General features: G+C 31.0%; 1 long non-coding RNA gene across 2 annotated transcripts; it reads right to left on the bottom strand.

The window, feature by feature from the left end:
• Positions 1 to 492: 492 nt before the first annotated feature.
• LOC141645944 (uncharacterized) lies at positions 493 to 2,512 on the bottom strand. 2 transcript variants are annotated; one of them, XR_012545237.1, is made up of 3 exons: positions 2,052 to 2,512; positions 1,490 to 1,700; positions 629 to 1,341 (listed from the first exon to the last, which is right to left on the bottom strand). It is a non-coding gene; the product is annotated as an uncharacterized LOC141645944 (long non-coding RNA). The 2 variants fall into 2 exon arrangements; XR_012545238.1 differs by lacking the exon at positions 1,490 to 1,700 and having other exon boundaries at positions 493 to 1,341; positions 2,052 to 2,507.
• Positions 2,513 to 13,611: the final 11,099 nt, after the last annotated feature.

Raw genomic sequence — 13,611 nt, 5'->3', positions numbered from 1 at the left:
TCCGGTAATTAAATAGGTACAAGTCCTGATTAAAGATAAAATGGATACATTTATTATGTAAATAGGTACGAAATTACTATGTCACGATCAACAACAAAAGGGTCACGAAATACAAATAAAAGAGTACAAAAACTGGTCTCTCAATAACTTATTAAAAGACCGTCTCTCCAAAGTTTTAATGGGTCCAATAAAGGAAGGATGAATTGGGTATGGCCTATGATTGAATGAAAAATTATGTGTACTATTACCTCATATTAACTACGTATTAATTTCGTTGGCGAATTAGAAATGTACGAGTAGTAGGGTGAGTATTTAGTTAATTTGGTGATGGAGTTCGAGCCTCTTTATTGGCATGACTTGAAATTTGTAATAGTTATTGGTGATTTATAAGACAGAATATTACACGTGGCCCGTGCATCGCACGGGCATTAAATCTAGTCTAGTATATATATAAAAGAGGCTTTTTTCAGGCAATTATAGAGACTCCAACTATTTTAAAACACGATTTTTATTTTTAATAATGAAATCAGCTTCGATATATATATTTATCTATCTATCTATCTATATTAATAAAGGAAGCTTTTTTCGAGCGATATTAAAGTCTCTAATATTTGTAAAACACTTCAATAAAATAAAAAATGCTAAATAACTAAAACAATCAAATAATAAAAAAAATCCGTGTATCACAATAGAGTTCCCACAGGCCTAAACTACTAAATCGTAATCGTATATGAAATCTGAAGTCCTAATCATATGCATATACACGTATAATATATCAATTGTGAAGTGTTACACTCCAACACTCCTTCCCCTCCTTTATCCAAGGCAATAGAATCTTCCAGATGTTGTAGTCTTCTCTAGAAATACATCTTCTGCAATCACCTTAGAATAATAAATAATATGAGTCAACTTCGGTTAGGATTACATAGACTATAAATACAGGTCTTTGTACCTTGGTTTCCCCCACACCATTCTACTCCATATTTCATACGAATCTTCCTCAAAATTAATTGCAACAATGGCACACCTTGCTACTGGCAGGAGAAAGGACAAGCCACGGCACCAATGGACCACATATTTGCTATAGAAACACTCGATCGTACAATGCGAGACATAATTGCATTTAAAGACCCACTAGCAAAATCTATGTTCTTTGGGGGGGAAACAATTTTACTAATTGGCGGACATCTGACAAGCATCTAAGTAGATCATACATATAGACCGAATGCACGGTATACACGCTTCAGAGAAGCACGAGAATTTCAGATCGTGACAATGACCCAGATAAGCGAGAAAGAAGCCGAGCATTCAATGATTGGTTCTCTATGGGAGATGGAGCACCTGAAGCCAAGGCAAGATCAGAACGATGAGAATGACACTGAAAAAACATAGATTGAGATACCAGAATAATACATTGGTAAAATATGCCCAGAATTTGAAAACAGCCATAAAGATGTGGATTATTTAAAAGAAAGAGCAATACTTAAACCTTTAAATAACACCGATGACTTGATAAACAATCATATGGCCAACTATACAGAAGTTGGGACGAGGCCTGCACCGCCTCGACTAAGTCTGCGGACCAGTTTACAATTATCCAAGGATAGTGATGACTAAAGTTTTACATCGACGATTCCGTCCAGGAGTACGAGAGTCATACGAGGAACATTAAAAGTTTTTTCAAATCTGCATTCTATCTCCTGGATGATGAAAGAGTACATGATTCACAAGAGGAAGATAGTCCGTAAAGAAGTTTTTTCAAATATAAATTATATCTCATGGATAAAACAAGCTATAACAGTTGCTTTTTGAGACGATTGTGTACCTGACTAAACAACGGAGTATGAATTAAAGTTTCAAGTTTACGAAAACTAAATAGCAGCGTCATTCGTTTTAAAGACAACACTTTTTCGGTTAAGTCATTTGTTTACCTTTTATATTTATTCAAATTATAATTAACTTTAATTCGAGAGTTCAACATAATATATTTAATTAGGTATATATCTAGATGTGTAACTATCGTAATGAAATTAAGTTGGCAATTGATTTACCTCAGCCCAGAGCTCTGCGACCAAAGCAAAAGTTTACTCGATGTTACATGATATACGGCGGAGCATCCCTGATACGAATTTTACTCGAGAGGATAAAACTCGTATGAGTGCAGCGGAAACAAAGAAAGAACAAACAAGATCCGAACGTACTAGGTACGACCCGATCTGATTTGTAAGGATATTTGTTTCGATTTATGTAAATAAATCGAACCAATGGGATATTTGCTATTGTTAGACCTATAACAATAACAATGGGGATAGACAATGTTAAACTACACCGATAGTCTAACAAAGAGATTAACGCTCTACACCGATAGAGTTAATCGGGTTTTTCACAAGACGACGCTTGAGATCAACCTTTCGAAATTGTAGACACAACTTCTATGTTTTACTTGAAAATACTCAAATAAAAACAATGGTTTTGTTTGAAATTCTTAACTTGATTGATAAAACTTCTGAATGAATAAAATTGCCAACAACAAAGACTATAAATAGCCTCTAAAGACCAACGTCTTTGGACCACTCCAAAAGACAACTAATGATAGACTTAATAGCTAATTAAGACCATTAATCTTGGACAAATTAAGGCCTCTAAATGCAGAATTAAAACTACAAATGAATGGTAATAAACACCCAACTAAATGAGGCATTAATACCCTTTTATTGACTCAAAAGAAATTTGTATCTTGAAGGCCTTGGAATAACTACTCCTTTAGACGGATCCAATGCATGACAATAAGCAAACGAAACGAGCCTTCGACTTTAATCGCATCAATCCCGATGTTAGAACCCGGTTGGGCGGCTGAGATTGAAGGAAAGTGTAGAAGTATGATCGGTAATTAACGATGCTAATCATGAAGTCATAAACCAATAAGCTATGGGGAATTAATTTTGGATTCATTTGTTGGGTAGATCAGGTTTTGATGAAATGAAGATTCATTTATGCGTTTTGATGTGGGAGGAATAGAGGAGTTAGATGAATAATTTAGACTTTAGAGTAGGTTGGAATAAAAATGATTATGGACACATTTGTTTATAAAATTCCTTTAAAATTTTAGTTGAGTTTTTTAACGTGTGCTCCTAGGAATATGCCTATATAGTAAAATTAACAACATATTCTCATTAAAAATGGTAAAAATCAATTTTAATCTAATTAAAAATATCCCAAAAGATTCAACAAGTAGCACGTCACAAGAATAATCAATCTCAGAGTTCCAGATAATCGATAACGTTTTAAATTTAATAATCATTCTAAACGCTAAAACAATCGAATTATTTTAATCGCTCGAAATCTATTCATTATCTGAAACTCTGAGAATTCTTAAAGTTATTGATTATCTCAAACTCCGAGAATGTATTATTTTAATGTAATGAAAGTTTCAATTACGAAAGAGTCATATCTTAATAACTTATAAGAAACCGTCTCTCCTAATTTAGGGATGTATAATTAGTAAGAGTGTAACATGCAATAAACTTTGGGTAGAGATGATGACTTGCAAATAAGGAACGTTACTTCATTATTTTTAACAGAAATTCTTATTTTAGATGGGTATATCTTCGTCTTAAGCTTAGGATGGAACAAGTAGAAAAGATAGATGAGACAAAAGTAAATTCTCGTGTTTATAATAAACAGTTACACTATACATTTATACATATACGTATATCAATACAAGCAAAGTAGTATATAGTTGCGACCATGAAAACACTTAACAGAGCAATTACAAATAGGCCCGTGCATTAAATCTAAAGGAAGCTTTTTTCGAGCAACGAGAAAGTCTCCAAACTTTGTGAAATTCTAACAGCCAATCGAAAAAGTTGATAATTTAAAAATATAGTTTTAACGTAAATTTATAAGAATATAATAGTAAAATAATCAGTGTTTGTTCCGTATTAGAATTAAAATGGAAAAAAAATCATTCATTAACAGTATCATTGTATTATTATATTATTTTTTTTTTGAGGGAAATTGTATTATTATATTATTAATTATGTATGTAAGCGTAATTGGTTGGAATTAGGATATAATTGTGTATATAAACTCATGCCATGAATTCTTCTGAACCATTAAATGTTCCCCCTCCCCAAAAATTGAGCACGGCTCTCTAATTTTGCTTGCTATGTATTATGTTAATATTTGTCGCACCGAATATATTTTTCAGGAAACAACGAAGGATAGTAATTTGAACAACGGTATTGAATCAATGCAACATCAACAATAAGATTAGTAGTTTGTACTCTGTGTTATTACCCTATTAGTGTAGGTAAGTCGGTAATTATATCCACTTTTTAAGAAAATCTTTATTTATGATTTACTTTCATAAGTGTTATCATGTTTATGAAGAAGAGTAGTAATGGATGACAAAATTGTATTATGCTATGTCAATCAAGTTTGCTGATGATGATAATGTAAATGACAATTTCTTTGATTTTTCATTATACAGGTTGTCTCCCTTAACAATGATTATCGATTTTAAGCATAATATGGATTAAATATTATGGAGTAGTATATTATCCCATATATTTGGTCGGGACAAGAGTTTATCATTCATTGGGCGTTTTGCTTTTCGTCCCGTTCATCTATTTGACCAGTTTAATTGTTTAAGACAGAGATATGTATTATTTATAAAGTCCTTAATTATTTACGGTTTTTCTATCCCACAAGATAATTTGGATAAATAATCCTTTTTTGGTTACAAAATAAAAGATGAGCTGTAAAATAATTGTAAAAAACCTTAGTGCGTGCCCTTTACTGTAATTGTGCTCGTAAGCTTGATATAATATTTCATGGAATTATTAGAATTTGACCACTCCTCAAATAACAATCACTGCTACAGATACAGGCTATAACAACGGTTAAAAACCGTTGTTATATAAAAAAGCGGACGTTGTTAAAGCGTCCGTTGTTAAAGGTTTTAATAACGATTGATTTTTCTAAGAAACCCGTTGTGAAAACTATTAACAACGGTTTAAAGTAGAAAAAATCGTTGTGGAAAGTGTGACTAAATTTTGTTGGGAAAGTTATAACAACGGTTACAGTAGAAAAAACCGTTGTTATAACTAAAGACAACGGGTTTTTTTAAATAACCGTTGTTGTTTATTTTAAAAAAAAAAATATTACTAGATGCATGCATAATTACGGCCCGTTATAATTCCGATGCACATGCATTATTACTGCCAATTCCTGCATATGAATGGACAATATATGGAATGAGAAGGGTTATAAGATTTGAAGCAGATATGATGGCACAACTTCCTAAACATATATTAATTAAAAAACAACCCAAACGACACATTACTTAATATAAATACATGCATTATCTCAACAACCATTCCATTATCTCACTATCTCCAAACCCTTACTGCTAAAACAAACTCCAAACCCTAAATCTTTCAAACAAACTCCAAACTTCATCAACAATGAATGATACCATTCGTAAGACTGTTACTATGACCGAGCACAACAAGAGTTTCATCCGCCGGTTGCTCGACATCGAGGACAGGTTCAGGAGCTACCTTGTGGAAGCTCGATCCGCACTCAAGGACGCCAAAAAAAATGGCTTGACAGAGCAGCAGTTGTTGCAGCTATATGACGATATAGCAACTGCTGAACGAAACCTCCAAATAGCTAAGGAGGAGAGGATAGATATCATAGAAGAGAATAAGACTCTCTATGCATATCTAAGAATTGCATTTTTATCAATGTAATTCGTTTTTTAATTTATGTATTTATATATATATATATATACATATATATATATAAATACATTGTATTTATATATATATATGTATATATATATATATATATATATATATATATATATATATATATATATATATATATATTAATTAAGTTTATCATGCATTCCTCTCTATCATCTTGCTTCTTCCTTGTTTTATTTTATTTAATTTGTTTTACAAGCTAATAAACGCAAAAAAACAACAGTGACAAAACTAATTAAGCGAATAATACTTAGAGAAAGAACATAATGATCGATAAAAACACATGCAAATGAAATAATTAGAGAAAGAAAATAATGACTGATATGACAAAACCAAAATTAAACCATGCATATTTACCTGATAATTAGAGAAAGTAAGAGACGATGAAACCAATAGTGACGGCGAGATGATAAAGCGACGATGAGAAAGAGAGAAAGAGACGATGAGAAAGTGTGTGTTTGTGTGTGTGTTTGTGTTTGTGTTTGTGTTAGGTTTGTGTTTGTGTTAGGTTTGTGTTTTGTGACTGTAGCTGATCTGTGTTTGTGTGGTTTATAGTATGGAAAGTATTAACAACGGTTGTTAAACAAAAACCCGTTGTCATTACAGAATATATATATTAACAACGGGTCCATAGTAAATCGTTGTTAAAAGGTATTAACAACGGGTTTATAAATAACCGTTGTAATTACTTTTCACTAACTTTTCGCCAATTTTGCGCCAAATTATTAACAACGGTTGTGCATGTTTGACCTGTTGTTAAAACCTATAACAACGGTTATCGAACCATAACCGTTGTAATTAATTTTAGTAAAATTCTCGTCATCCGTTCTATAATGTCTTATGGTGATTTTCATGAATAAGCGTTGTTAAAGGGGCGTTGTAGTTGTCTGGATTTGTAGTAGTGAATGTAATGGACATGAAATATATACGTCTAGCTGTGGTGTAAATCGTGTAATCTATGTCAATTGCTCATGCACTCAAATTCTTTCTCCAACTCTAGGTAGGTTTTAATTTCATAGTAGAAATAATAATACGAAGAAATATTTTAACGGGAAACAAAATCCAAACGCCAAGGTGCTCGCTCATCCATGCAATATCACAACTTGATTTATCTTTGATCTTTCTATTTCTTTAGCATTTAGCCTCTATATGAGAGATTTGCTCATTACAGATAAGCAAGATACTCTCTTTTATTCATCATAATGTTCTCTTTTTTTCGAAAAGGATTATTCAAATAATGTTTTCCTTTTCTTTTCGGGGAGGTCAAAGTTTTCGAACTTTGATCGTAAATAAGTTGGTGAATAAAAATTAGAAAAATTCTTGGGTACACCCGGTGTACAAGATTATCGTACACCCTAGCCAATGATCTTATCTTTATTAATTCAGAAGACAATACTTAATCCAGGGCGTGCCACGTCATTAATTCAGCCTTTTTTTTGGAAATACATGTTATGGTGGGACCCGTTAGTATGCAATGTATTTATTTTATCAGAATTCCGGTTATACAAACATGCGACAAATTCCGTCTTAGAACAAATACTATGAAATAATTCTATGAAATAATTTTATACATTTCGAATAAATGAAATTAATGGCATATAAGCGGAATGAATTACAAATCGGAATAAATGAAACTAATTACAAATAAATGAATTACATAATTTAAAAAAAAAAAAATAATGATAAAATTACATAATTACGAGAAGGAATTACATTTAATTACGGAATTGAATTACATATAATGCGAATAAACTACATGCATAATTTTTAAAAACTAGATAGTACGATATATTTTTAAAAAAAATATCATTTGTTATTTCCTATTAAATCATTTCATTTGAACAAGTATTTTTAACAAGTTTTAACATTAATTATGTAGATCACTGATTTAGACCAACTAGATAAGTACAATAGAAATGCAAAAAAAAAAAAAAATGCATCCAAAAACATTAATACCGGCCCAAATACATACCCGTGCAATTTTGCACGGGTTTAAAACTAGTAAACCTTTAATTATATTTCACTAAGATTTTGCTTTATTATTTATGGACAGTGTGGGTAATTCTAATATTTTTATTGACTAGGGTGTACGGTCACGTGGTGCACCGGGTGTACGTAAGAATTTATTAAAGAATAAACTTCTTACCTTCTTATTCATATTAAGGAATAATCCCTAATGTTAATTAAGCTGCTTATCAAACCCTTTTATAAAAATAAGGTATCTAAAATTTCGATCAAATAAGCTATTTTGACCAAATCAGATACCTGAAATGTCTTACCAAACAGAGCCTTAATAGCTTACCGGTCAACTACTTCATGTTACTCATAGACTATTAGCTTACCAACTGCTTCATCTGTGAAATAAAAAAGACTATGATATTTGCTCAGTACCTATACTACTATAATTTACCTATAGACTATATTAATCATATATTACAAGCAAATGAGAGTAGAGACTCTATCCCATTTTGTGTCTCATTTCGTATCCCACTATACTCTTTTTGTGACACATCATTAACTTAAAGACAAATTGCTATTAATTTTATTATATGAATGATGATGTCACAAGATAAAAGCAATAAGACAGAAGATGGGATATAAAAGCGGAACATATAATCTCAACTCCAAGCAAATAGTTACTTCAAAACATAGAGTACATACCATATACTAAGGATTGGAATGTCTTTGTGTATGTATCAAGTTATTATTCAACTACTATTTATAAAACACAATTGTACAAGTGGCCCGTGCATCGCACGGGCATTAAATCTAGTATATATAATATATAAAAGAGGCTTTTTTTAGACAATTCTAGAGACTCCAACTATTTTAAAACAAGATTTTTATTTTTAATAATAAAATCAGCTGAAGATAATTATTTTTGAGCTAATAAAATAAGAGATATAATAAATTACAAAAAAGATTGAGTTTTATTTTTGAATCCTACCTAAGCTAAATCTCCAAAGAATTATATATATATATATATATATATATATATATATATATATATATATATATATATATATATATATATATATATATATACACCATCACCATCGTTCATCAACACCACTACCCGACCACAACAACCACCCAATTCAATTCTCCATCTTAATTCCGAACTCGAATTAAAACCCGGTTCACTTCACCAACATCGGATAAAAACGGGTCCACATCAACTCGATTCGCCGCTGCTCCTTCAATTGAAGACCTCCGTTTAATTCGACAACCACCACCAGCAGCTCCTCCACCGATTCGCCCTCTTCTCGCCACCGCAACAACAATCGCAGCGACCGCCACCGTACGACCGCCATAAATTTGAACCATTGTCGCCTGACCTCCATTTCTCCCGTGCTCCGTTCTACAACCACCATGTCTCGATTCATCTCCATCAAACCGCCAGATTCGACCGCCAAAGACCACCACTCCATCATTCATCATCGATTCCGAGCGATTGAACCGGGACCTGCAACCAATCTGACCACCAAGGTCGACAAATTCAACCGAAGTGGCAGCAAAACCCAAGTCCACCACTTCGACAGCCACCAGAGCACCGAGCTTCTTCTGCCACCCATTGATTTGTCTCAGTGATATTCATAATCCACGGTGTTTTCTGTGTGAATCGAGTTTTGGATTTACACATTCACTTGGCTGAGTTTTGAGAGGGATGAGAAGGAAGACAGAAAAGACTATTGAGCCCCTGACAATTCATTTCTTTCATCGAGTTTAAGTGAGGGTAGTTTTGTAATTTGATGTTTTGTATTGAGGGGATATCAAAGGCAGTGTACACAACAATACAACAGGGTAGACAATAGTTTTAGGCGCAGCTTCATTTGAGTAATAGAAAACAGTAGAGTAGTATAATTTAGAGGATATAAAACCCATCTTATTTTTCCTCTCAATTTCTCATTAATTAAATTTGTAATCTTTCTTTGTTCTTAATTTAATTCTTCTCTAATTTATTCGAATTTCTCTCCTCTTATTAGTTTACAATTAGTTTTGGGCTGTACTTTTAGAAGACAAAAAGACACTCATCCTCCATTTTTGAATCCAAGTTTGTTCCTTTAATTTAAGTTGGTATATTTCTTATCTTAATTTCACTCTATTTCAATTGTTTACATATTTTTCATTTCATCTTATATTGTTTGTTTAATCTTGTTGCTAACCATGTTTGGCATGGTTAGTAATACAACGTATATAGAGTACTGGCTTTTTTTTTTCACAAAACGAAAATTTCAATCATATTTTTTTCCTTATGACCATTTTACCCCTGTTTAACTATTTAACATCTCTAAACTAAATTGGTAAGTATAACAAGATCACTGGTCATCTTTTTATATGTAAAAATAATACTATTAGTTGCTTTACAATTCCTTATGTCATCCCATTATTTCTCTCGGTAAAAATTGCTTTGTGTATTAGTACCTAATACCACAGGAATTTGATATTGGCATAAATTAATACTTTGTAAATTGTCTTACTTTACTTTTTTAACTACCTAATAAAATTTTAAATTATAAATTAAAGTTATGCAAATTCTATCCGATGAAGATGATAAAGTTATTTGTAGAACTATCACCAAACTTATGAAAATTTTATCCAATCAAGATGAAGAGTTATATTAGTGTATATATATATATATATATATATATATAGAGAGAGAGAGAGAGAGAGAGAGAGAGAGAGAGAGAGAGAGAGAGAGAGTAAAGTTCTTATAAGTCCCTCATGTGTTTTGAGTCCCTAAGTCTTCACTATAGTTCTTGGATCATCCAATATAGATGGTGGAGATTGAAACCAAAAAACACCATTAACACTAATTTTTCACTCTCTCTCCTACACATTTTAATTAATCACTAACAGCATAATTAAACACTAATTCACTATATATATTTTCCACTCACTCACTTCTCTCTCATCTCACACATTTCACTACTCTTCTCTCTCAAAACCCCAAAAAGTAAAAAACCCAAGAAAAAAAAAACCCAAAAACCAAACAAATAAAAAACCCAAAAAATCCAAATAAATCATTTACTCATCTATTTCTCATTCACCACCCACCTACGACCACCCACCTGACACCACCACCGTCGCCATCCCCACCACCACCGCCGACGACTTTTTTTTTAAAAAAAAAAAAAAATTAATGTTTAGATGTTTTTATTTTTTTTTGTTTTTTTTTTCGCAAATATCGTTTTGCTATACAATCTTGTTTCAAATTTGTGAGTTTCTTTTATTTTGATCTTAGATCTACTAAAATAGATCAAGTATTATTTTCATTGACCCGTTTTTTTTTCATTTGCGTTTTTTTTTTTTTCAATTTTGATGTTTTGGTCTTTTTTTTATATTTGTTTGATTTTAGTACTAAATCTATTAATTATGAAATCTCATTGTTTACTTTTTTTTTCACTAGATCTTTGATTTGTTTTACCATTTTTCAGATTTGATTTTTTAAATCTCATTTTTTACTTTTTTCTTGTTGATATCACTTTTTACCGTTAAAATTACACTTTTTTCGGTTAAAATCACAGTTTTTTTCCTGTTAAAATTACACTTTTTTCCTGTTAAAATTACACTTTTTTCCGTTAAAATTACACTTTTTTCTGTTAAAATTACACTTTTTTTAACGTTAAAATTACACTTTTTAACGTTAAAATTACACTTTTTTCCGTTAAAATTACACTTTTTTCCGGTTAAAATTACACTTTTTTTAGACTAAATTTACACTTCCGTGGACTAAAATTACACTTTTGTGGACTTTTGTGGACTAAAATTATACTTTTATGGACTAAGATTACACTTTTATTGTCTAAAATTAAACTTTTGTGGACAAAAATCACTTTTATGGACTAAAATAACACTTCCGTGGACAAAAATTACACTTGTATGGACAAAAATTACACATTTGTGGACTAAAATTACAGTTCCTTGGACTAAAATTACACTTTTGTGTACTAAAATTACTCTTTTGTGGACTAAAATTACACTCATAAAATGATAAAAGATACACATTATTAATTTACTAAAGTTACACTTTAGTGAACAATGATTGAAATTGCACAATCCCAATGACTCAAAATAAATGAATTGTGTAACTTTAGTACAAACTGTGTATTTTTACTCCGAATTTAGTCGTAAATAGTGTATTTTTAGTCCATATATAGTCGTAAATAGTGTATTTTTATTCCAAATTTTGTATTTTTTAGTCCAAATTTAGTTGTAAATAGTGTATTTTTAGTCCAAATTTAGTCGTAAATAGTGTATTTTTAGTCCAAATATAGTCCAAGTTTTGTATTTTCAGTCCAAAATTGTGTAATTTTAGTCCAAATTGTGTAATTTTAGTCCAAATTTGTGTAACTTTAGTCTTGTGTAAATTACTAATAACTCCATTAGTTAGTCAAAATTGTCCAAATTGTGCAACTTTAGTCCATTGAAAATGTAACTTTAGTCCATTGAGAGTGAAACTTTAGTAATTGAGAGGGTAACCTTAGTAGAGATAAGTGTAATTTTAGCTAACAAAGTGTAATTTTAACAGAAAAAAGTGTAATTTTAGCTAACAAAAGTGTAATTTTAACAGACAAAAGTGTAAGTTTAACAGAAAAAAGTGTAATTTTAAGCAACAAAAGTGTAATTTTAACAGAAAAAAGTGTAACTTTAATAGGAAATAATGTAACTTTAAAAGAAAAAAGTGTAACTTTAATAAAGCAAAGTGTCATTTTAATGGAGGAAAGTGTAACTTTAATAATAGAGATAAATGTAACTTTAACAGAAAAAATATAATTTTAATAGAAAAAAAGTGTAATTTTAATGGATAAAAGTGTAATTTTAATGGAAAAAAGTGTAACTTTAATAAGTGTAATTTTAATAGAGAAAAATGTAATTTTAATAGAGAAAAATATAATTTTAATAAAAAGATCTCACAAAATTAAACAAGATCTAAAATTTAACCACTTATTGAGATCTTTTTTTTAGATCTAAAATTAAACAAATTATAATTTTTTTCAAAAACTAAATCTAAAACAAAAATCACAATTTCTTTTAAAAAAAAATAGATCTAAAATATGTTAATGTAAATAATATACTTGTTTTAAAAAAAAAACCACATTTAGTATTTGTTTTTTGAAAAGACTCACATCTCCACCATCACAATAACACCATACACAACTTTACTCGAAAAACAAAAAAAAAAACAAAAAAAAAAAACAGAAATTTCAGATCTGACCGGAAAGAAAGAAAGAAAAAAAACCGAAAAGGAAGGTGACGGCGTGGTTGGTGACGGTTGTTAGAAAAGACTCACATCTCCACCATCACAACAACACCACACACAACTTTACTCGGAAAAAAAAATAATAAAAAAATAATAAAACAAAATCAGAAACTTCAGATCTGACCGAAAAAAAAAAAGGAAGAAATGAGGAAGGTGGTGGCGGGATGGTTGGTGACGATTGTGGTGGGTGGTGGATAGTGTGGTGGGTGTGCGGGTGGGGTGTTGGGTGGGGTGGTGTGTGATGGGTTGGGGTGGTGGTTAGTGGGAGAGAGGGTGAATTATTTGGGGTGATTTTATTGGGTTTTTTTTGGGTGATTTTTGGAGGTTTTTGATTTATTTAGATTTTAGAGAGATGAGAGGAATGAAATTGTGTGAGATGTGAGAGAAATGGGTGAGTGAAAAGGTGTATATATTTAATTAGTGGTTAATTGAGATGAGTTAATGATTAATTAAAAAGAGTAGAGAGAGAGAGAGAGTTAGATTAGCTAATTAATCTTCATTTAGGAGGTTTGATCTAAGTCACCCATCTTCCTCATCCAAGGGCTTGGATGAGGACTTATGGACTCAAGGTTTGTG

This window comes from Silene latifolia, chromosome 3 (genome assembly GCF_048544455.1).
Source record: "Silene latifolia isolate original U9 population chromosome 3, ASM4854445v1, whole genome shotgun sequence".
Classification (NCBI taxonomy): domain Eukaryota; kingdom Viridiplantae; phylum Streptophyta; class Magnoliopsida; order Caryophyllales; family Caryophyllaceae; genus Silene; species Silene latifolia.
Note: the sequence above shows the minus strand (reverse complement) of the source record. Positions and strands in the feature narration are given on the sequence as shown.